We start from the raw sequence: 24,637 nt of genomic DNA on the forward strand, positions 1-24,637 counted from the left end.
CTCCCGTTGCGGAGCACAGGCTCCGGACGCGCAGGCTCAGCGGCCATGGCTCATGGGCCCAGCCGCTCCGCGGCATGTGGGATCTTCCCGGACCGGGGCACGAACCCGTGTCCCCTGCATCGGCAGGCGGATTCTCAACCACTGCGCCACCAGGGAAGCCCCCACATTTTCTTTATCCATTTGTCTGTCGATGGGCATTTAGGTTGCTTCCATGTCTTGGCTATTGTAAATAGTGCTGCTATGAATATTGGGACGCATGTATCTTTTCAAATTAGAGTTTTCGTTTTTTCCAGATATATGCCCAGGAGTGGGTTTGCTGGGTCAGATTCATCTTCTTTTTCTGTCTGACTTTGTACTTTGTGGAGATTATATTCTCTAATGAGAGATTCATCCACATTCTCTCCGGTTTCCTGCTTTCCCTTCCCTTCTGTTCTTTACTTCCGGCTTCAATTACTGCATAGCAGTAGCTCGCTCATTCACATTGCTCGATAAAATGTCATTATGTGAATATATCACTTTTATCTAATCTATTGTTGATGGGTCATGTCCAGTTCTGGGTTGTTGCAAAGAATGCTGTTAGGAACGTTCTCGTTCATGTCTTTTGGTGAACACATGTAGAGATTTGCTATCGGACATATACCTGGGAATGGAATCACTGGGTCATAGATGCTGCCAAAGAGTTTTCCAAGGTTGTTGCAATTTTCACTCCCCCACAAGCGTGTGAAAGTTTTACTTGCTCCACAGCTTCACTAACACGTGACATTTCCACCCGAATGTTTAATAGGTATCTCAAACCCAGTAAGTCCCAAACTTAGCTCTTACGTTCTCCTATAAACCTGTTCCCTCCTTAGTCGATGGCAACTTTGTCCTTCCAGTTGCTCAGGCCAGAAACTTTGGAGTCACCACGATCTTCCCTTTTTTGATACCTTACATCCAACACATCCAAAATATGACCTCATCCTTTATCCTGCTGCCATCCTTGCTGGAGCCATCGTTTCTCACCTAGATTCCTGGAATGTCTTCCTATGTGGTGTTCCAGCTTCCACGTATGAGCACAGCAACTGCCAGGGTGACCTCTTTAAAAAAAATTGTGGTAAAATATACATACCATAAAATTTACCATTTTAACGTGTATGGTTCAGTGGCGTTAAGTACGTTCACGTTGTTGTGCTACCATCACCACAGGGTGATCCCTGTAGTGCATGAGGTAGACCATTTTAATCCTCTGCTGAAACTCCTTCAATGGATCCATACTCTGGAGGAAGAGTCCAAGGTCTTACAACAGCATGCCAGCCAGGCCTTGGCCAACCTGGTCTCCTGTTATTCCTGTGATTTCATCTCCTTCTACTTCTCCTTGGCTCTCTCTACCCCAGCCCCTTGGGCCTTCTCGTGTTCCTGGAACAAGCCTGGCATGACTCTGCCTTAGGGCCTTTGAGTTGGCGATCACCTCTGCCTGCCGGGAATGCTCTGTCCCAGAGAGTCTACGGCTGACTCTCTTGCCTCCCTCACCGCCCCACCCCCGCCACCCCCCAGGATCTTGCTCAATCAGCTTGAGGATTTTTACGCACTATCTCTGAATTTACATATAAGAGCTGGGACTTCCCTGGCGGTCCAGTGGTTAAGACTCTGCGCTTCCAGTGCAGGGGGCACAGGTTCAATCCCTGGTCGGGGAACTAAGATCCCGCGTGCTGTGCGGTGCAGCCAAAAAAAAAAAGGAGGTATTTAAAAAAAAAAAAAAATATATATATATATATATATATATATATATATATAAGAGCTGGCTTGTGGTTAAAGAATTCTCACGGTAAAGGTTTTTTGTTTGTTTGTTTTCCTTCCCACCTGCTTCCAATGTTTAACATGGGCAATTTTCCTTGCTCCTCTGGGGGGAAAAGGAGTTTATTTCTCACCCACTCTTGTACTGAAGATGGGGCCCAGCCTTATGGGAAGCTCTCCATTTAATTCTTCACCTTGACCGGGCCGGGGTTTGTCTCCTTGTTCCACGCACTCTATGAGGCCTTGAAAACCAGTGCTCAAGATCACGTGGGTTTGACACAGGTCCTCAGGGAGAAAGCCAGCTTCTACATTCTCTCCGGTTTCCTGCTTTCCCTTCCTCTTTGGCTTCTGACTATTCTTAACCCTTTATGCCAGCTCAGTTGGTGCCTTTAAAGCACTGAAAATGTTTTGTCCAGCCTTTTGACTGTTTCAGCAGGAAGTAGTTTGGGGTGTCTAGTCGGCTCTGTGGCCAGAATCAGAAGTCCGTTCAATGTCAGCTTTAGGGAGACAGCACATTGTAGGAGAAAAGACTGGGGTTCAGGAATCCTTGGTCCCAGTCCTAGCCCTGCCTTCAAACTAGCTGTGATTTTAGACCAGTCACATCACACGGACCCCCTGGGCCTCAGCTTCTCACCTGATAAAATAAGCGCTTAGGGGCGGGTGGCCTCAAAGATTCTGTGCTTCCACATTAACTGACAGACCATCTCTGTTTTGATGGAGCTCATGACTGAGAGGGGAGAAAGCTCCCAGTTCAGGTGGCCTTTCTGTGTGCTCTCAATGATCTGCCAGGCCCTGGGTCTGGTTTGGGAGAGGAGATGACAAATGTGGAATGCCAGTGGTAAGAAATATGAAATGAAGGGCAATTTATCAATTCCCCAGAGACTGGGGGAGGGGCATGGAGGAGGGAAGAGACTGACATCGCACACGGGAAAAGGGCCACGGATGCTGGGTGGGTAGTGGAGACAAGAGTATGGACATGGTGAGTATGTGGGTGAGGATCTGCCCTTGTGCTGGTAACTTGGGTCCCCAAAAGAAGGTCCTGAAGACAGAGGCTTAGGGCTTGGCAAACACCCCCCCTTCCCCTTTCCTCCTTCCCAATCAATACATTGTTTAGTCTGGAGAGTTTTTTGGACTTCTATTAAATGAAACCACACCGTATATATTATATTGTGATTTCCCTTATTTGTTTAACATTGTGTTTATGGGATTCACTCATGAAGTTATAGCATATTTATTTTTATGGCCATGTAGTATTCCCTTGTATGAATAGAGAATATATATTTTTAAATTTTTATTTTATTTATTTATTTATTTTTGTGGTACGCGGGCCCCTCACTGCTGTGGCCTCTCCCGTTGCGGAGCACAGGCTCCGGGCGCGCAGGCTCAGCGGCCATGGCTCACAGGCCCAGCCGCTCCGCGGCATGTGGGATCCTCCCGGACCAGGGCATGAACCCATGTCCCCTGCATCGGCAGGCGGACTCTCAACCACCGCGCCACCAGGGAAGCCCTATTTTTATTTTTTAATTAAAGTATAGTTGATTTACAAAGTGTTACTTTCTGCTATACAGCAAAGTGACTCAGTTATGCACATATATACATTCTTTTTTATGTTCTTTTCTGTTATGGTTTATCCCAGGATATTGAATATAGTTCCCTGTGCTATACAGTAGGACCTTGTTGTGTATCCATCTTATATGTAATAGTTTGCATCTACTAACCGCAAACTCCCAGTTCATCCCTCCCCCACCCACCTCCCCCTTGGCAACCACAAATCTGTTCTTGAATAGAGAATGTATGTATATTAACCCATTCTCATGTCCACGGGCGTTTGGGCTGTTTGCAGCTTTTGTTTCTTATGAGCAGTGCTGCTATGAACATCCTGGGGGCCCATGTGGTGGAAGAGATTCTCCAGATGCATTATGACAAGTAGAACTACCTGGTCGTAGAGTGTGTGTGTACTGGGTAATGCCAACCTATCTTCCAAATACTTGGGTCCACTACTCCTCCCAGCAGTCTATCAGTGTTCCTAACACTCTGTATCCTCAGAGCTCTCCTCAGTGCTGGTCTGTCCACTCAGCTGTGTCCACATCTCAGAGGCCCCTTGGTCTCACTTGGCCTCTGGCCTGAGTCCCTCTGGTTTGGTCCCCCCTCCCCCCACCCCCAGGCTGACCTGAACTTCCTGTTTCCCAGAGAGTTGGAGCCCTGGCTCATATTGTTGGCTCAGCCTCTGGGTCCAGGCCTAGGGCCCTCTGGCTCCTGGGGGTCAAGGAGGCTAGACATCACTTTCTCTTGCCAAGCCAGGTGGCCCTGGAATTTTCCACCGTGGAGGAGGCGGTGTTGTCTCCCCACACCTCCCAGAACCAGGAAACCTTAAAGACAGCTTCAAGGGATTTTCTTGAGGCCTTTGGGCAGATTAGCACCAGCCTTGTCAGCGCTGGCAGGAGGACGTGACATGTGTGCTGGCCGCAGGCCAGGCCACACGGATGTCTGTGCACAGCGCCAGCTCATGTAGCCCCTCAGGTGTGCAGTGTGTGTCAGAGGCGGGCCTGCCCAGCAGGGGAGCCCCGGGAGCCTACCTCCTCCTGTTGCATTCACCTTCCTGCCAGGTGCTTCCTTTTCGACAGTGGCTGCACCAGGGGTGGTGCCCTGCGTCCTGGGCTCGGAGGGTTTGGGTTTTTCCTTGTTGTGGGAAGGCACGACAGTGTCATGGTTCCCAACACAGGCCAACTTGGGACTTCCCTCGTGGTCCAGTGGTTAAGACTTTGCGCTTCCACTGCAGGGGGCGTGGGTTCGATCCTTGGTTGGGGTACTAAGATCCCATATGCCCTGCAGCGCTGCCAAAAAATATATTAAAAAAAAATGATTCTACCTCTTACCAGCTGTACTGGTGACTTAACCTCCCTCAGCCACAAATGAGGACACCATCTACATCTACAGTGTTATTAAATGAGAGAATGTGTGTAAAGCATTAGTACTGTCCCTGGCACACCCTGGACCCTGAGAACTGTTTTGGGTAGTTATTGTGCCAGTATAATGGTGGAAAGAACTGAGTTTAAAGCTAGAAGGACGTGGGTTTGAATCCTGATGCTGTCACCTCTTGCTTGTGTCATTTAGCCGGTCTGAGCCTCAGTTTTCCCCATCTGCAAAATGGTATGTAATAAAAATTTCTACTTCACTGAAGTCATTGAACTAAAATGTGTAAAGAGCTTGGCAGAAAGTAGTTGCTTAATAAATATCAGTGACCGTTATTATTACATGAGAGGAAGGAGTTTTATTTTCAGTTAAGGGAATTAGAGACACTATAACATAGAGAGACATTATTTCCTGTGGAACAGCCCAGACTTCACATTTTTACATATTTGAAAATATATTATTAAAAATACATTATAAACATTTTGGAAAAGAGAAAAGGAGAAAAATATCAAGAATTCCCCCAAGGTCCCACCACCTGAACATAAGCACCGTGACCATGTTGGTGTAAAACTCCTCTGGGATTTTTTCACACGTATTTTATGAAGCAGTTGTAATAGTAGGATACACACTTTTCTGTATTTTTTCTGTATTTTTCTGTATTCTTTTTCCTTCACTTAACGCTGTATCATAAACATTTCCCCATGTTGCTACACGTTATTCGTAATTGTAATTTTTTATGATTGCATACCATTCTTAATTAAGACCTTTATGTGTAAACGTCTCCGGTATTTCAGGTTTTTTCCTTAAGATTCCGGAAGTCAAATTACTGGGTCACGGGGCATAAACACTCTGTATAGCTTCAGATTCATGTAGCCAAGTTGCTTTCCAAAAAGGTGGTATCGATTTGAATGCAGTAATGTCTGAAAAAGCTCATCCAACTGCATGTCCATTGGTACTGGGTATTATAAATACAGTTTTCTTGAGACTGATTTATGAACTAGGTCTTGTCTTTATCAGCAGCAGTGGCCAAGCCCAAAAAAGTGAAAAGGAGTCAATAAACCACAGCAAACTTCATTAATGCAGAATCATGGAGTTGAAAAGTTAATACCTCTTGTCTCACCTGATTTTACCTTCTGCATTTAGACTGTAAAGATGGATGGATACTATATTTTAATTTAACACAATTTTAAGTTTATTTTTTTCTGTTATAAGAGTAAAAGGTGATATTAAACACATTTTGGACACGACAGAAAAAGTTGAAAGATAAATCGCTCTTAGTTTCAAGGGTAACATTTTAGTACATTTCCTTATTTTCTTCTAAACATGTTTCTCTTTTCACATAACTGAATATACTCTATGAATAATTTTAATTTCTTTTTTTGCTTGTTATAATATAGATATTTATTTATATAACTGTAAACATATATAGACATCCTTTTTTAGCCTATGTATTGTATTATTTTTATTGTCTTTTTTTTTTGGAAAAGGAAATACATACTCATGATTTTAAAAAATTCGAATAGGGCAGTGTGTACAATAAAAAGTCTCTTTCCCACCCTTGACCTCAGTCATCCTCTCCAGAGGAACCATTGTCATAATTTTCTTGTGTATCCAGAGAAATTCTATGCATATTCAAACATAAATGGGCTTTCTACACAAATAATAGAGTGTCAGACATACTAGTTTGCACCTTGCTTTCTTTCTGTTTCACTTAATGTATCTTGGAAGTCATCCCACAAAAGCACATATGATCTTGACGTGGTCTTTTTAATGGCTGATAAAATATATTTCATGGAAGTACCATAATATATTATCCAGTCTCCTACTGAAGCCTATTCCTTTCTTTAGTTCCTATAGACAATGTTTCAGGCAACAGTGCTGCCCTTCATGCACGTGTCAGTAACATCTGTAGGATAAATTTGTAGCAGTGAAATTTTCCTAGGGCAGCTGATGCATTTTAAAATGTACACCCGTTAAATTTTGATAGACACCATCAGATTGCCTTCTATAGGACTTGTACCCAATTAAACTCTACCCAGTAACATATAAAAGTTCCCGTTTCGGGGCTTCCCTGGTGGTGCAGTGATTAAGAATCCTCCTGCCAATGCAGGGGACACGGGTTTGAGCCCTGGTCTGGGAAGATCCCACATGCCGCGAAGCAGCTAAGCTCGTGCAGCACAACTACTGAGCCTGCACGCTAGAGTCTGTGAGCCACAACTACTGAGCCTTCGTGCCACAACTAGTGAAGTGTGCACGCCTAGAGCCTGTGCTCCGCAACAAGAGAAGCCACCGCAATGAGAGGCCCGCGCACCGCAACTAGGAGTAGCCCCCACTCTCCACAACTAGAGAAAGCCTGCACGCAGCAAGGAAGACCCAACACAGCCAAAAATAAATTAAAAAAAAAAAAAAAAAAGTTCCTGTTTCCGGGCTTCCCTGGTGGCGCAGTGATTAAGAATCCACCTGCCAATGCAGGGGACGTGGGTTTGAGCCCTTGCCCGGGAAGATCCCACATGCCGCAGAGCAACCTAAGCCCGTGCGCCGCAACTACTGAGCCTGTGCTCTAGAGCCCGTGAGCCACAACTACTGAGCCCATGTGCCATAACTACTAAAGCCCGTGTGCCTAGAGCCCATGCTCCGCAACAAGAGAAGCCACAGTAATGAGAAGCCCACCCACCACAATGAAGAGTAGTCCTCGCTGGCCGCAACTAGAGAAAGCCTGTGCGCAACAATGAACACCCAATGCAGCAAAAATAAAAATTAAAAAAAAAAAGGGCTTCCCTGGTGGTGCAGTGGTTAAGAATCTGCCTGTCAATGCAGGGAACACGGGTTCGAGCCCTGGTCTGGGAAGATCCCACATGCCACGGAGCAACTAAGCCCGTGAACCACAACTACTGAGCCTGTGCTCTGGAGCCCACGAGCCACAACTACTGAAGCCCGTGTGCCACAACTACTGGAGCCCGTGCACCAGAGCCTGTGCTCCACAACAAGAGAGGCCACCGCGATGAGAAGCCCTCGCACCGCAACGAAGAGTAGCCCCCACTCGCCACAACTAGAGAAAGCCTGTATGCACAGCAACAAAGACCCAACGCAGCCAAAAAAATAAATTAAATAAATAAGTTTTTTAAAAAAAAAGTTCCTGTTTCTCCATACCATCACCAGCACAGAGTGTTGACAAACTGAAAGGTAAAAATTACACTTTTAACATAATTTTTTTTTCATGAGAAAGGCTGAATAATCTTCTTTTATAAATTTATTTATTTTATTTATTTTTATTTTTGGCTGTGTTGGGTCTTTATTGCTGTGCTCGGGCTTTCTCTAGTTGCGGCCAGCAGGGGCTACTCTTTGTTGCGGTGCGTGGGCTTCTCATTGCCATGGCTCCTCTTGTTACGGAGCACGGGCTCTAGGCTCGTGGGCTTCAGTAGTTGTGGCGTGTGGGCTCAGTAGTTGTGGCTCGCGGGCTCTAGAATGCAGGCTTAGTAGTTGTGGCGCACGGGCTCAGTTGCTCCATGGCATGCGCGATCCTCCTGGACTAGGGATTGAACCCATGTCCCCTGCATTGGCAGGTGGATTCTTAACCACTGTGCCACCAGGGAAGCCCTGAATAATCTTTCAAAGCCACTTATATTTTGTTTTCTGTGAACTGACTAGACTTCGTTTTTAATGACTGAGAAATATCCCATGGGGAGGATTTACCATAATGTATCTAACTGTTCCTTTATATTGTTTCTAAACTTTAACTGTTATAAATAATAAGCATAGTGAACATCTTTTTTGTATAAAGCGTCTTTAGCACTTTGTATTGTTTACTTGGAGTGGATTCTTGAAAATGAAATTTGTGGGTCAAAGGGTATTGGCATTTTAGAGACAGGATTGCCAAATTGCTCTTGGAAAGGCTTATACTAGTTTACAGTCCCACCAACAATGTACACGTGTGCCCAATTCACTTTTCCATTGCCAGCATTGGCTTGTCCTATTTAAAGATCCCCCAGGACGCAGCTTCTGCAGACTTACTTTGTACTCTAAACCAGTGTTAGCCTAACCTTTAAAGCCAGCAGACTTTCCTTCTTTGCATCACAAACCCCAGTACTTCCTGTCCAACTGAGGCTCAGCTTTGTTCTGGGAGGACTCACAGTTTCGCATCAGAGATGTCAGTGTCTATTTTCCTCTCTCTGTAAAACCCCACTGCCAAGTTTGTACAGATCACTGTAGTAGAAAAACATTCCCATTGTTCCAAGAAGAGCTCAAATGCTCCTCTCCTGGATTACCAATCAGAATAGGTTACCTATGGCCCCGGAGATGTAGGGCAGCACAGGATGCCGGGCTCTTTCTTGGGGGGCGGTGTCATCCGATTCATTCCTGCTGGGATGTGGCAAAGTCAGTGAATATGACACTGGGGAAGGTGCCCTGTGTGCTGGGTTCCATCAGCGCAGGTGTTACCTGGAAGAGTAGACATTTGTTTTTATCTGCTCAGTACCTCTTTCCTCTTCTGATAATAGGGGCTTCTCTTGCTATTGCAAACTGCTGTATCGTGACCTAGCCCTGGCCTAGTGGAATCTCCTTTCCTCTTGGCCAGAGTGACCGACTCATGGGCAAACACTTGACCCAAGAAAGACCAGTCACAGTCCTTCCTGGAATTTGACCTATGGGTGCTGGGAGAACGAAGTTTGTTTGGTAAGCTGGGATGATTTAGGCTTAAGGCTGTGGTGGTCCTCTTCCCCTCCATGTGGAAAATTCTGTCTGCAGTAGAAGTCTGGGAATGTGGAGCTAAGGAAAGACCCACAGAGATGAGGCAGGAAACGTGGAAAGAGACTGTCTTCATGCCGGCTATTTGAGTGCTTGTCTGAAATGGATGACTCAGCCCTTGTCATCAGAAAGATTTATATTCAAACAAAAGTGGAATACTATTTTTACCTTTCAGTCTGTCAAAGATCAAAGACATGGTTAAGACTGTGCTGATGGTGGTATGGGGAAACAGGTTCTTTTATATGTTATTGGGTAGAGTTTAATCTGGTACAAGTCCTATAGAAGACCATCTGATGGTGTCTATCAAAATTTAAAGTGTACGTTTTAAAACACGTCAGCGGCCCTAGCAAAATTTCACTGCTAGGAATAGATCCTACCGATATTACTGACACATGTGCATGAAGGGCACTTACAATGCAAAAGTCTAGTTCACCTGGAGTGGTCAGAGAACTTGCACCTTTGAGGTGAGTGCAGGGAGTTCTGGAAAGAGAGAGCCAAGGGTTGGTACTAGAGGAAAATACCAGGCATCAGATTCAAACATTTCAGATGTTTGAGATGATAGTCAGGAGGGGGCAAGGTAGGGGTTGGTGGCTGGGAATATGAGAAGCAAGTCATTGTATAGATGTGGTCCATATATACAATGAATATTACTCAGCCGTTAAAAAGAGTGAAATAATGCCATTTGCAGCAACATGGATAACCCTGGAGATTGTCATACTAAGTGAAATAAGTCAGACAGAGAAAGACAAATATCATATGATATTGCTTTTATGCAGAATCTAAAAAAAAGATACAAATGAACTTATTTACAAAGCAGAAACAGACTCACAGACTTAGAGAACAAACTTACGGTTACCAGGAGGGAAGGGTGCGGGGGAGGGATTTATTGGGTGTTTGGGATTGACATGTACACACTGCTATATTTAAAGTAGATAACCAACAAGAACCTACTGTAAAAAAGAAAAAGTAAAAAGAACCATAGATGAGGAAAAGGCCATTAAAATAAATAAAAATGGATGCAGAAGAGTATTAGAGTCTAACTGTTTTGGACTGGGAACAAGGATGTACTCATATTTTTTAACATAATATAGATGGAGCAAAGTCTTATGCAAACTCTATACTGGTAAAACCATACTCTGAGAATCATATTCATTTATAAGTGCTGTAATTGAAGAGGGTGTTTGCCAATCCAAAGCACATAAAAGGAGAACAGGTTGGATCATTAAAGAGATTCAAAATGCTTTACATGTAAAATAACTGATATGATTGGAGCTATTTAGAAAAGATCAAGAAAGCAATTACAACTGTTTGAAAAGTTCTTTAGTAACTGTGATGTACAATAGGGATGCTTGTCAATCTCTGAGGAAAAAGTGGATTAAACTAGGACCAAAGAATGAATGTGAAAAAAAAAAAAGAAGCGAGTCAGGAAGTACAAAGTCAAAGGTAAGAGAGTCGATTGCATCCATCTGGGCACAAGATAATCTTGAGCTATGCTGGCAGTGGACATGGTGAGGAAGAAAGCAAGAATTGCAAAGATAAGAATTGACAGGATTTAGTGACTGGCTGGCTAACTGTATTACAGTAGTCTGCTCGTGCTGTCGTAACAAAATACCACAGACTCGGTAGCTTAAACAACAGAAGTGTATCTCCTCATAGCTCTGGAGGCTGGGAGTCCAAGATCAAGGTGTAGGTGGTATTAGTTTCTGGTGAGGCCTCTCTCCCCAGCTTGTACATGGTGCCTTCCTGCTCTGTGCTCTCATGGCCTTTTCTTTGTTTGTGTGCACAGGGAGAACTCTGGTGTTCTAACCCTTCTTATAAGGTCAGCAGTCCTATAGGATCAGGGCCCCACTCTCATGGCCTCATCTAACCTTAATTACCTCTTTAAAGGCCCTATCTCCAATACAGTTACACTGGGGGTCAGGGCTTCAACATACAAATTTTAGGCGGGGGGAACACAGTTCACGCCATAACACTAACTGAGTAGAAATAAGATTTTGGGATAGGATGATTCACTTAATTTGTTTGGGCGTATTTTTTCTGGGGCTTTAAAAAGAGATTTGTAATCAATAGGTACGTGTGAATGTAAAAATTCTGGTCCTTTCACTTATCCTTTTAAGCATTTCCTTGAATTGCTATGTATTGTTCATAACTATCATTTTTAGAGGCTACGTTGCATTCCTGGTAGTACCCTAGTATTATTCCTGGTCTTAATCCTAACTAGTTTCCCTTGGCTGGCTAAACGTCTGCAAGCCCTATCCATCCTTTCTTTGCCAAGCTCATTGTAACCATTCCTTTCTCCCTATCTGATGGCCAACACCCACCATAAGGCCATGTCATTGTGTGCCATGGGCTTCCTCACTGGTCCACTGGTCATCTTGTCATTGGTTGTGTCTACTGCATTCACCCAACACAGAGGAGACAAATGAATCTTAAGGCTGTTTGTCACTCCTCTACCTTACCATTAACTGGAAGAGAAAGTCCAAACTCCTTTAACTAGGCCTTAGAAGTCCTCCACATTCCAATATTAAGCTAACTTGGTTACTACTCACCCATGCTGTTTCTGTGTGTTTCTTTTCTAGAGTCTGATAGGCCCCTCACTATACTTCCAACATGCCCCATCGCTCCCAGGTCATTAACTTTGCTTCATTTAGATGTCCTTCTTGATCATCTAGTTTTATCCAACTTGAGTTATCAAGACACATCTATGTGCATATTTGACTTTCCCAGTAGACCATGACTCACTTCTACAACTTTGGCACTGGCTTATGGCCCAATGTGTAGACCCAAGTTTCTCCAGATTCACCCAAGTTTCTCCAGATTCATATCCTAGCTCTGTCATGTACAAATTTTATGACCCTGGATAAGTCACTTAACATCAAGCCTCTGTTTCCTCATCTGTAAAATTGGGAAAATACTAGTACCCCATTCATCTGACTGTTGTGTATAACATGTATTGTACATGGTTATATGTAAAAGTCACCTCACCAGGTCCTGGGACATAAGTGCTTCATAAATCTTAGCTATTTTGATGATGATGACCACGATTAGCACTCTGGAAATACTTGTTGAATGAATTTCAGCTTTGCTATGAACAGACAGAAAGGAGAAATGGCTTTTCTGTCTCCTTTCTGTGATCCCCAGCCTCGTCTCTAGAACCTCCTGCAACCAACGCCCGTCTTCCAGCCCTGACTCAACATAGCCCCAGAGTGAGAGGCTTTGAATGCTTGTTTCCCTTTTGCAGCTTGAGTAGGTTTGACCTGAATGTCCACTAGCTTCCTCCCAGGAACAAGCTTCATGGAGTTTGATTGACGTTTCCAAACAGGACAGATATCCTGACTCACCTGGGCTGGCGCCCGCTGAGACAGTCTGCGGAAACCATAAATGGGTTCCTTGCCCACAGCCAGGACCACCGCAGTGCCTCTCATCAGGCCTGCTCCTAATGTCAGAGGATCCCATGACAAGAAGGCAAAAGGAGGCTCACATGCCATCTGTCCAAATATTTAAAAGTTGTGAATCAGGCCAACAAAGTGCTATATGCATTCCATCCTTCTACCTTGACAAACGCACCTTTTTAATGGCAAGATCAAAAAATACATATGTGTAAATGTGTATAAAACTATGTGTACAGCTATGTAATTCCTGTTACTGAAATTGGCAATGTAGTAAATATGACCGAATTTAATCATAATTGTTTCTGGATACCCTGTAGATGGGCCAGCGATGTTTGAATGAATATAATAAAATATTTAAAAATTAAAATAGTTTTTATATGTTTCCAAAGAGTTAATTTTGAGCATTTTAGAAGAAAAGTATGTTAAAATTAAAAAGTACCCATGAACCTCCCTCCCCATTTATTTAGATCTTTAATGTTTTTCAAAAGAGTTTTATAATTTTCTCCATAAAGCACTTACATAGTTTTTGTTAGATTTATTCATTTCAGTTTATATTTTTGCATGATTATCTTTTTAATAATTACTGTTTTATTTGTTACTGATTGTAGAAAGTCATTGACTTTTGTGTATTAATTTCTTATTCAGCCACCTTGCGGACTTATTAAAACTAATAATTTCTCTATAGATTTTTATGTTTTCCATGTAGCGATAATATATATGAATATTGAATGTTTGATTTATTGTTTTCCAATCCTTATACCTTTAGATCTCTTTGTCGAATACAGTGCTGAATGAAAATGTTAGCAGACATTCTTTTTTTGGCCTCAAAGGGAAAACATTCAATGTTTCACATTAAATAGGATTTTTGTTGCCAGTTTTCTGTAGATACTCTTTAGGGGTTGAGGAAATTCTACTAGATTTCTAAGGATTTTTTTTATATTTATTTTTTTCATGAATGAATATTTAAATTTATCAAAAATTTTCCATTTACTGAGATGATCATGTCATTTTTCTCCTTAAATCTTTGAATTATATGAATTGGTCTTCGAACATTAAAACAGTCTTGGATTCCTGCAATAAGCTGAACTTGGTCAAGATTGTTTTATACGTTGCTGGAATTGTTTGCTGATTTTTTAAGAAGAGTTTTGTGTCTATGTTCATCAGTGAAATTGTCTCATAATTTTTCTTTCGTGCACTGTTCATATCAGTTTTGGTATTAATTTTAGTATAAAATAAATTAGGGAGTGTTTCTTCCTTTACTATAATTTTAAAGAGTTAAAATTGGAGTTAAATATTGGAGTTATTGGGCTTCCCTGGTGGCGCAGTGGTTGAGAGTCCGCCTGCCGATGCAGTGGACACGGGTTCGTGCCCCGGTCCAGGAAGATCCCATATGCCGCAGAGCGGCTAGGCCTGTGAGCCATGGCCGCTGAGCCCGTGCGTCCGGAGCCTGTGCTCCGCAACGGGAGAGGCCACAACAGTGAGAGGCCCGCGTACCACAAAAAAAAAAAAAAAAAAAAAAAAAAATTTGGAGTTATTTGTTCCTTGAATGATAGAAGTTACTAATAAAACCGTCTGGACCTGGCGTTTTCTTTGTGGTGAGATTTTAAACTACTGATTCAATTTCTTTCTTCTTTTTTAAAAATATTTATTATTTATTTATTTTAGCTGTGCCGGGTCTTAGTTGCGGCATGCGGGATCTTTTAGTTGCAGCATGCAGACTTCTTAGTTGCAGCATGCGTGCTTCTTAGTTGCAGCATGCATGCAGGATCTAGTTCCCTGACCAGGGATCGAACCCAGGCCCCCTGCATTGGGAGCACGGAATCTTACCACTGGGCCACCAGGGAAGTCCCTGATTCAATTTCTTTAATGGCTATAGGATTATTCAGATTTTAAATTTCTTCTTGTGTCAGCTTATTTTTCTAGGAATTTGTCCATATGTTTCTGTTTTCAAACTTATTGGCATAAAATTGTATATAATATTCTCCATCTTTTCAATCTATGTGGCACCTGCAGTTATATACCATTTTTCATTCCTAATATTATGCCTTCTGTTATTTTTTTCTTGATCAATTTTGACAGAGGTTTGTTAGTGTTATTAATCTTTTAAAATAACATAATTTTGGGACTTCCCTGGTGGTCCAGTGCTTAAGACTTTGTGCTTCCAATGCAAGGGGAGCAGGTTCAATCCCTGGCTGGGGAACTAAGATCCCACATGCCACGCAACTAAGATCCCGGATCCAATATGCCACACAGTGTGACCAAGAAAAAAGGAAAAAAACAACCCATACTTTTGGTTTTGTTGATCCTTCTGTGTATGTTTATTTTATATTTCATTATTCTCTGATCTTATTTATATAATTCCCTTTCTTCCAACTTTCTTTGGGTTTGTTCTACTATTAGTTTTTCTGTCTATTTTTAAAAACTCATTATGTAACAGAAACATAAAAATATACATTTCCTACTAGCACAGTAATGCTTTAGGTAAACTCTGTAAGTTTTAACATGTAGTACTGTTGTTATTGTAGAATTCTAAGTATTTTTAAAATTTCCACTGATTTATTATTTAACCCATGACTTTAAAAAATACGCCTCTTAATTTCCAAACACGTTTATTCCCCCTAGTTTTCTGTTTGTAATTGAGTTCAAATTTAATTGTACTGTTGTCAGAAAAAGTGGTCTACAGGATATCAAACTTTTGAAATTTGTTAAGACCTGAATATAATTAAATTTCTTAAATGTTCCATGCATTTCTGAAAAAATGTATACTCTAAAATAGTTGGGGGGACTTCCCTGGTAGTGCAGTGGTTAAGAATCTGCCTGCCAATGAAGGGGACACAGGTTCGATCCCTGGTCCAGGAAGATCCCACATGCCGCGGAGAAACTAAGCTGGTGCGCCACTACTGAAGCCTGCGCACCTAGAGCCCGTGCTCCGCAACAAGAGAAGTCACCTTAATGAGAAGCCCACGCACCGCAACGAAGAGTAGCCCCCGCTCGCTGCAATTAGAGAAAGCCCGCGCACAGCAACAAAGACCCAACACAGCCAAAAGAATAATAATAAAAATAAAATAGTTGGGTCCAGTGGTATACGTAACTTTAAAAAGTTAAACACCTTATGGATAAGAAAACTTCCAAACTGTTTTCTAGAGAGTTTGTACCATTTTACATTCTGACTGGCCTTGCATGTGAGTTCCAGTAGCTCCACATCCTTGCCGACATTTGGGATACTCAGTCTTCTTAATTTTAGCCATTCTAGTGGTGTATAGTGGGATCTAATTGTGGTTTTAGTTTGAGTTTCCCTGACGACCAATGATGTTGAGCATCTTTTCATCTTTTCATGTGTTTATTTGCCATCTGTATATCTTCTTTGATGAGGTGTCTATTCAAATCTTTTGCTGTTTTCTAACTCAATTGTTTGTCTTATTGAATTATGAGTTCTTTATATATTCTGAGTTTAAATTCTATATATTATTATGTATAATATATTCTTCATAATATATTTAACATATTCTAGACACTGAACTTTAAAGAACTTCATCAAATGTATTTGTTGCAAATATTTTCTCCCAGTCTTACTTCCACTGTAGCCATGTGACTTGTTCCCATCAATGACATGTGAGTGGAAGTGACGTGTGATGCTTGTGGGTCACCTTTTAAGAAGCAATGAAGCTTTTCCACTTTTTTGTTTTCTTTCCACTTGCCATAAAGAGGCCCCAGGGGATGGTAGGGCCACAAGATGGAAGGAGCTTGGGTTCCTGTGTCACCACATGGAGAAAAGCTGCCTGTCCACCAGGAACACTGAGATTTACTGAGGTGAGAAATAAATTCCTACCATACTCTGGAGTTCATCTATTATAGCAACTAGTGTTCCTCTAACTAATATCTGCCTGCCTTGATTGAATTGGAGACTAAAAGTGAATTTCTAATCAGAATGATATATGTGCCTCCTCTTCAACAGATTTTTGTGTCAAGACCGTCTGAAGCTATTTCCAAAATCTGTTCTTCTAGCCAGGTCAATTTATTTGTTATGGAATGATTGCTAATGTGGTTTGAGAACCTACTTAAGTGAACCTTTTATTAAGTCTTTCCAGTGTTTCTTTACAATGTTAAAATAATTTTGGTGAGTTCTTCACTTGAGTTCACAACCAGGTCCACAGTGGAAAGGTTTTCAGTATTGGTTGGTTGGTTGGTTGGTTGGGTCAATGAAGTTGCTTCCGGGGCTTTAGGAGGGCTGTGTCTGATATGGCCTCCATTTAGCGAGGGCTCCATGCCAAGCACTTTGCATGGTTTCTCTTTCAGGCCTCATAACACCATTAGGAGGTAGGAAGTATGACTCCTATTTTAAGGACAAGGAAATTGAGGCTCAGATGAAAGCAAGTCACTTGCTTAAGGCTGCACTGAGACTCGAACGTGGGTGTGTCCAGCCCCAGACTTGCATTCTGCTGTCCTGGTGGGAATCAAACTGAACAGGAGGCCATAGATCCACCTTATTTTTCCCAGAGCACCCTATCCTGGGCTCCTTGCAGAGGGTCTCAGCCGTCAGCCAGATTGTCCTCGTGACCAGGGCCTGGGGCTACCACAACAACCAGTTCCTTTTTCCTTTTGCGCTTCAACCTGCAACAGAGCCACAGGGATGTCATAGACCCTCAGCAGGGGGAGAACCTGTGTGTGCTCGTGTACATGTGCGCATGCATGTACACGTGTGCCAATGACCTGTGGAATCATAGACAGCCATTAGCCTTCTCTCTTCCTACTCTCCCTCCCCTCTGCCACCATCCCAGCTCTTCACATCCACTGGGGAACGGATGCTTCCTACTCTGGGGGAAGCATGGCTGAGCATCCCAAGAGAAATCATAGTGTCAGTCTTGCTCTGGGCATCACCAAGGAGGTTTCTGGAAATATGACTCCTATTTTAAAGCTAAGGAAATTGAGGCTCAGATGAAGGACGTTTCTGGAAGTCACTTTTGGGACTTGTCCAAACACTATGGTTACAACTAGGTCTAAAAATAAAATCCTGTAAAGAAGAAAAGAAATGGGATTATGAGTTTTTTCTTTAGTTTCAAATTTTTCTGTGATGTGGTTTTATTTTTATAATTACAAGTGATGAAAAATGCAATGAATTGCGCAAGCTGTATGTTGCTTCTCCATGGGAGAAACACCTGCAGGCAGCTCAGCTTTGCTCCCTGCCTGGGTTTAAGTAGTAACACTGCATTGACAAGGAGGTTTTAGAAATTCTTTGTTATTGTGGTAAAATCTCTGGAACATAAAATTTACCATTGTAACTTTTTTTTTTGCGGTACGCGGGCCTCTCACTGTTGTGGCCTCTCCCGTTGCGGAGCACAGGCTCCGGACGTGCAGGCTCAGCAGCCATGGCTCATGGGCCCAGCTGCTCCGCGGCATGTGGGATCCTCCCGGACCGGGGCACGAACCCGCGTCCCCTGCATCGGCAGGCGGACTCTCAACCACTGCGCCACCAGGGAAGCCCCACTGTAACATTTTTAAGTGTACAGTTCAGTGGCATTAAGTACATTCACACTGTTGTGCAACCATCACCGCCATCCATTTCCAGAACGTTTTCATCATCCCAAACTGAAGCTCTGTGCCCATTAAATGCTAACTCCCCATTCCCTCCTCCTTCCGGCCCTTGGTAACCTCTATTCTACTTTTGGTCCCTATGAACTTGACTATTCTAGGTACCTCATATAAGTGAAATCATATAGTATTTGTCCTTTTGTGTCTGGCTTATTTCACTTAGCATGATGTCTTCAAGGTTCATCTGTGTTACGGTGTATACTAGATTCTCCTTCTTTTTTTTCGGCTTGAATAATATTCCATAGTCTGTATATACCACATTTTGCTTACCCATTCATCTGTCAATGGCCATTTGGGTTGTTTCTACCTTTTGGCTATTGTGAATAATGCTACTGTATTATTGACATGTGAGTGGAAGTGTATACACATGGGTGTATAAATACATGTTTGAGTCTCTACTTTGAATTCTTAGGCATGTATACCTAGAAGTGCTGTCAAGGAGGCTTTTAGTTTTAAAATTTATTTATTTATTTATGCTTGCATTGGGTCTTCGTTGCTGCGTGCGGGCTTTTTTCTAGGCTTCATGGCGTGTGGGATCCTCCCGGACCAGGGATCGAACCCATGACGCCTGCATCAGCAGGTGGATTCTTAACCACTGCACCACCAGGGAAGCCCCTCGAGGAGGTTTTTAGAACTCATTTTTAGGACTTTCCCAGGAAAGTAGTTTGGATTTCCTCAGCTATGGCCACTCTTTGTCCTTTGAATGTGGAGTTTTAGAAATTTCTAGCAGTTTGGGAAGGCTTAAACATCGATTTAAAAATGCTTTATTAAAGCAAAGCTGAGAAGTAAGGACACGTGTCTGCCTTTCTTGGTGAAGGCTGAGAGGGGGTAAGGGCCTGCCCAGAGTTCAGAGTAGTAGTCACAGGGCCAGGGTTCAAGCTCAGATCTGTCTGAGCTCAAAGCTATGCTTGGTCTATTATCACGTTCTCCTATGTGAAAGCAATTTGTTGGGCTGTCAAATTGGGGGATGCCATTTTGGATCAAAAAGGTATGATATGGAGACTAATTTTAAAATGTTCATTATATTTTCCAATCAAAAAGAAAAATAAATGATCAAGGTCTAAAATTTGGAACATAGAGAAAAGCAGAAAGAAAACAGTTACCCGTGGCTCTGCCACTGACTGTCAATTGTATCTCTCTGTACAACGTTTAATTGCATTTTCCCCACAGTTCAGATGGGCACGGTGTTTACTTTATCACGCCAGGCCGAGAAAAGACAAGCATTTAATAACCTTAACGAAGCTGAGCCTTTCATTTATAAAGGCTTGCATTGTCAGGAGATGGGAGGGGGCGTGGCGGCTGCGGAGAAGCAGTGCTTGGATCTCCCTACGAGAAAGAACTTGTGAAGTTCTTTCAGCTGCGAAGAATGAGCTTAGCTGATCGCCTCCGGCTGCAGCATTTAAGCCAGCTTCGCTCGTCCCTGGCGGCTCCCAAGCCAAAGACTGAGTGTGGTGGAGACACCGGCACCCACCATTTCTGCCCGTTGGGAGACCCCTCTAATGGGCAGTTTTGCTTCACTCCCCACTGGGTTGCCCAAGACTTTGCATGATCTGCACTGTGGTCTGAGATGTTCCCGGCCCTATTTTTCTTCCTCTTGCATTTCTTTTCACAGGATAGGATCTGCATGGCCCTCTGAAGGCTTTCCCTGCCCAGTCCTGCCTCCTCAGCCTTTATCTTTCATAGTTATGGCCCTCCACCAAATCTTTCACTCCTAACGCCAGCTCTGCCTCTAAGTCCAGCATCTGCTTCCTCGACGACCCATATCGACATAGGTGGTGACAATGAGAAGTTCTATGCATGTTTCTGAGCTTTTAGCCATTCTACATAAAAGCCAAGCATAGGATTTCTACCTCAAGTAATGTTCGACATACCACCAACTTCGGACTTGACACAACACTTGAAAGTATAAGAATTGAGTTTACGACAAGATGGCCGCCACGTGCCTCGAGCCCCAGAGTCCGAGCTCAGCGGCCTGGGAGCCACGATCCCGGGAGCCTTAGATGCAACCTGAAACGGATCAAGGAAGGGACCTGAGCAGGGGAGCGGGCCAGGTGAGGCTTAGGGGTGGTGGTGGTGGTATATAGGGCTGTGGCCCTGGGGGCGGTGCTTCTCGGGTCAGGAGAGGGGTAGGGCTTAGGGAGGAGTCTGTGAAGGTGGAGGGGCGGGGCCTGGGTAGAGGAGGAGCCTGAGGGGGGTTTGGGCGGAACATCTGAGCTGGAGGTGGGTCCAGGGATTGAGTTTGTCTAATAAGGAGGCGGAGCCTTTAGAGGGCAGGGCCTCAGGAATTCTAGGGCTACTGAACTTGGGTGGAAGGTTGAGAAGGTGACCCTGAAAGACAAGGGTGTGGAGTTATGGTTGGGGCACGCACGTTGGGGTGGGGAGATAAAAGAAAAAAGAATTGAGTTTTCTGAGTATTTTCCTCAATTAAGTCTTATGTGTTAACATTTTAAGAAGCACAAAATGGTGGAAGAGTCTGTAAGAACTCTGAGAAATCATAGAGGAAAGACTAATGAAAGACGGGAGACAAAAGAGAAAGCAACATGGAAAGCACGTCCTATAGTAACAAAGATGGCCAGATAACACTGAAAAAAGAAGGGGATGATTGGAAACAAGACGACTGCTTTCTAGAAGTCCTGGCGGTTAGTAATCAATAAAGTCTGATGAATGTGGAAAAACAGACCACAGTAAAAATGTGTTACAGCTGAGTGTCTTGCAGTGCAAGCGAGTGTGAATTAAGTGCTAAACACATAAATATATGAAAGTAGTTGTATCTGTTGTAACTCACGCCACTACAGGAACTTTTAAGAGTTGCTAATAAAATAATAATGCATTTTATTTATCTGACTCTGGAAACACAATAGACCGTTTCCAGGTGGCCATGCAGCTTGCCTTCCATGATCAGGAAGGCCAGTCCAGAGCTGGAGTCACACCTTTCTTTCTCATGTGCCTGGTGAACAGCTCTTGCAGTAAACCGTGTCTCAGGCTGATGGAAGCATGTTTGTCCTGACTGCGTGTCTGAGGTCTTGCCTGTGAAACCTGCAGCTGCCCGCTAAGAGGCAGGGGCTCTGTCCTGTTCCTGTCATGAGTGCCCGGGGCTTGCGTCTAGGGCCTTAGGGGCCACAGCCCTGGACATTCTCCTCCTCACTGGTCCGTTTACTTCCGTGACACAGAAAAACCCCACTCACACTCCCTCCTCCTCCCATACCCCAGTTCGCCCAAGAACTGCATCTTTGCTTAGCTTGGGGGTTCTCAACCTGGCTGCCCCATGCACTGACGCCCAGGCTGCATGCCTGACCATTGAACTCAGAACCTCTGGGGCTGGGGCCAGGTGGCAGCATTTTTAAAGCTCCCCAGGTGATAACAATGTGTGGCCAAGGTTAAGAATCACTGGCTTAGCTAAACCCATTTCCCTGGTGGAAGAAGACAGGAAGGGTACCCTTGCTACAACTTTGCCCCAGGCCCATTCACCGGCCACATCACTGCCCTTGAGGGCAGAGCCGGGTCCCCCTCATCTTGCCCCATTCTTCAGTACCTGCCATAGTTCTTCACATGGAGCAGATGCACACAGCCTTGTCCTCAATGAAATAAAATTGAATTTCTTATGGAAGACACTTAGATTTAGTCCTCCCCACATTCCCACCCAAACCCTCAAATGGGCCAGACAGATGCTTGGAATGTGGGGTAAAAAACCCAGGATCAAGATCTGTCTTTGATAGCAAATGGCCATGTAACCCTAATCGTGTTCCTAATCCATGAGGCTGAGAGTTTCCCTCTGAAAATGTGTATAACTTTTGCTCACTGATGCTCTTTTATTGGGGCCCTGGCATTGAGCTAAGACTTGACATGCATCATTTCCAATCCTCTCAATTACCCCGTAGGGTGTTACTTGCGGGAAAATAGACTCAACAAGCTAAACAAACTTGCTCGGGTCCCACAGCTAGTTACAGGAATCTGGATCTATTCTTGGTGATTAAGGGTGTGGGCTTTGGAATTACACTAGGTTCAAATCCCCGCTCCACCTCTTGCTAGCTGGCAGTCTTGGGTGGGTATTTAACCTCTCCAATCTTCAGTTTGAATTATAACCCTATGAACTCTCTGTCCTACTCCCCAAATCTCTTTGGGGCAGACTCCAGCTGGGTGGTAGTAGGGGGTCAGGAGAACAGTGTAAGTAGAGGGCTGCTGCAGCTGCCCAGTCCCAAACTGGGGAGTGAACTTCTACCCTTTTCCCGTCTGGAGTTTTCTCCAGGCAGAGATGCCAGGGAGGAACACGTGAGGCCATTGGGATGAGCACACACACAATTGATTAGTCACACAGACTTTGATCAACCTCAGTGGCAGAAGCAACAGGTACGGGCTGGACCCATATGTTGCCTTGAGTGTGTAGTTCAAGTTAATCCTTTATCATGCACGATTCAGATGATATCTCTCTTGACCTCAACTTATGGCACAAACTCCTCTCAATTTCCTCCCAGAACTTTCCTTAGGGTAGAGCCAACTGGACTCTATGTGGCCCTGTCTGGGATGACTGTTTACTTTCTTCATACGTGGCTTTTCTCATTAGAACATCATGCCTGTAAGAGTGGGGGCCTGTTGCCAGGATCTATGCCCTTTTAGCCTGATCCTATTTGGTTACACTTCTCCTGTGTTCCAGACTCTTCTAGGCCCCTCGCTTTTGTGATCCCCCCCAAACATAAACAGGCTGACGTTTCTCTCTTCTTATTTTCTCTGTTTCTCTACAGGTTCTTCCAGATCTTTGCACTGACTTCACTGAGTTCACTTTCTATTTCTGTTGACTGATACCCTCCTCCTCCTCCAGTATAAATGACTCTCTGAGCAATGCAGTCACCCATCACCCACCTCACCGTTTATTGTGAGGATTAATTGAGATAACGTGTGTAAGGCACGTTGCAAATACTTATGCAAATTCTTATGCAAATTAGCCATAATTATGTAAACAACAGTCATCCTGTGTGGTATGAGCATTGATAACAGGAAGCACAAAGTACACTACAAAATGCTCAGGAAACTGAGAAATGTTAAACAGTGACTGGTGACAACTACTGTGTGTCTGGGAGTCCAGCATCCCCACCTAATACCTTTACTTATGCACTAAGCGTTTATTGAGATCAGGGGTGGCCATTGGTCATATTCACAGCTGCCCAGTGTCTTTTTTTTTTTTTAGTTAACTTAAAAATTTTTTAAAAACTGTGACAAAATACATATAAAATTTACCATCTTAACCTTTTTTTTTTTTTTGGCCGCACCACACAGGGATCTTAGTTCCCCGACCAGGGATCAAACTTGTGCCCCCTGCAGTGGAAGCACAGAGTCTTAACCACTAGACCGCCAGGGAAGTCCCCATCTTAACCATTTTTAAGTGTACAGCTCAGTGGCATTAAGTACATTCACATTGTTGTACAACCACCACCACCATCCATCCACAGAACTCTTTTCATCTTGTAGGGCCCCATGTCTTTTGAACTGTCTTTGTGTATCTGGGGAAATTCCTCTTCTGTCTTCCCAGAAGTGAAAACAGTGCTGGCTGCGGTAGTGGTTGCGGCAGGACTGGTTCTTGTCGCTTAGAGTTTGGCATGCGTGGTAGTTTCCTTATCGGGCCATGGTTTGGGGTGTTACTTCTCGATGTTTTGTCTCAAGTCTACTCCTGAATAAATTTTCTTTTTCTGTTTAGCCAGCTGGGCAGTTAGAACCATGCCAGTCCCTTTCACCAGAAGGACTGCAGAGAACAGTGAGACCAAGGTTGCCCGAACCTTCTTGCTTTTGGATGCTGTTGGCAGAGCTGCCTGACCTTGGACTTCCTTCAGATGAACTGGTCAGGCCCCAGCTCTTTCGTTGTCTCTCTTTGACTTCAGTCCAGGCAGGGGTGGCTCTGGGATGCAGTAGTTCCTCGTGATTGCTGCAGTACCTGGGAGAGAAGTCGTTTTCAGGTCACTGCCGGGAACGGGAGGCCCTGGTGGTCTGGCCCTGCCCGGGGGTTTGCTGTTGGTGATTTTTCTTCTTCATCCACAGAATGTTTTACCTGGACACGGGCTTACCACGAACTACTCCCTGTTATACTTTTCTGCTTGTTTTCCACACTGTTTCTCTGCAAGGCAAGTTCCGTCAAGAGGCATGTTTGAGGATGGGAGGGACCACCTCTTTCTATGGGGGAGTACAGAGAAAAAACATCATCCGAGATTCCCCACGGTTGCCCTGTGCCCCTCGATGGT

General features: G+C 43.8%; 1 protein-coding gene across 2 annotated transcripts in view; it reads left to right on the forward strand.

Moving 5' to 3' along the window:
- COPRS (coordinator of PRMT5 and differentiation stimulator) overlaps positions 1-21,248 on the forward strand; it is a 35,605-nt gene extending 14,357 nt beyond the window's left edge. The window contains exons 6-8 of one of the 2 annotated variants that reach the window (XR_003437953.1): positions 16,527-16,631; positions 20,023-20,461; positions 20,862-21,248. The gene's annotated coding sequence lies outside the window, so the exon portion shown is untranslated. Of the gene's footprint in view, positions 1-12,570; positions 13,211-16,526; positions 16,632-20,022; positions 20,462-20,861 lie in introns of those variants that run through there. The other variant, XR_003437954.1, reaches the window with a different exon arrangement.
- Positions 21,249-24,637: the final 3,389 nt, after the last annotated feature.

The sequence above is a fragment of the Aethalodelphis obliquidens genome, unplaced genomic scaffold (assembly GCF_003676395.1).
Source record: "Aethalodelphis obliquidens isolate GAN/ISIS:26980383/991018 unplaced genomic scaffold, ASM367639v1 scaffold38, whole genome shotgun sequence".
NCBI lineage: Eukaryota > Metazoa > Chordata > Mammalia > Artiodactyla > Delphinidae > Aethalodelphis > Aethalodelphis obliquidens.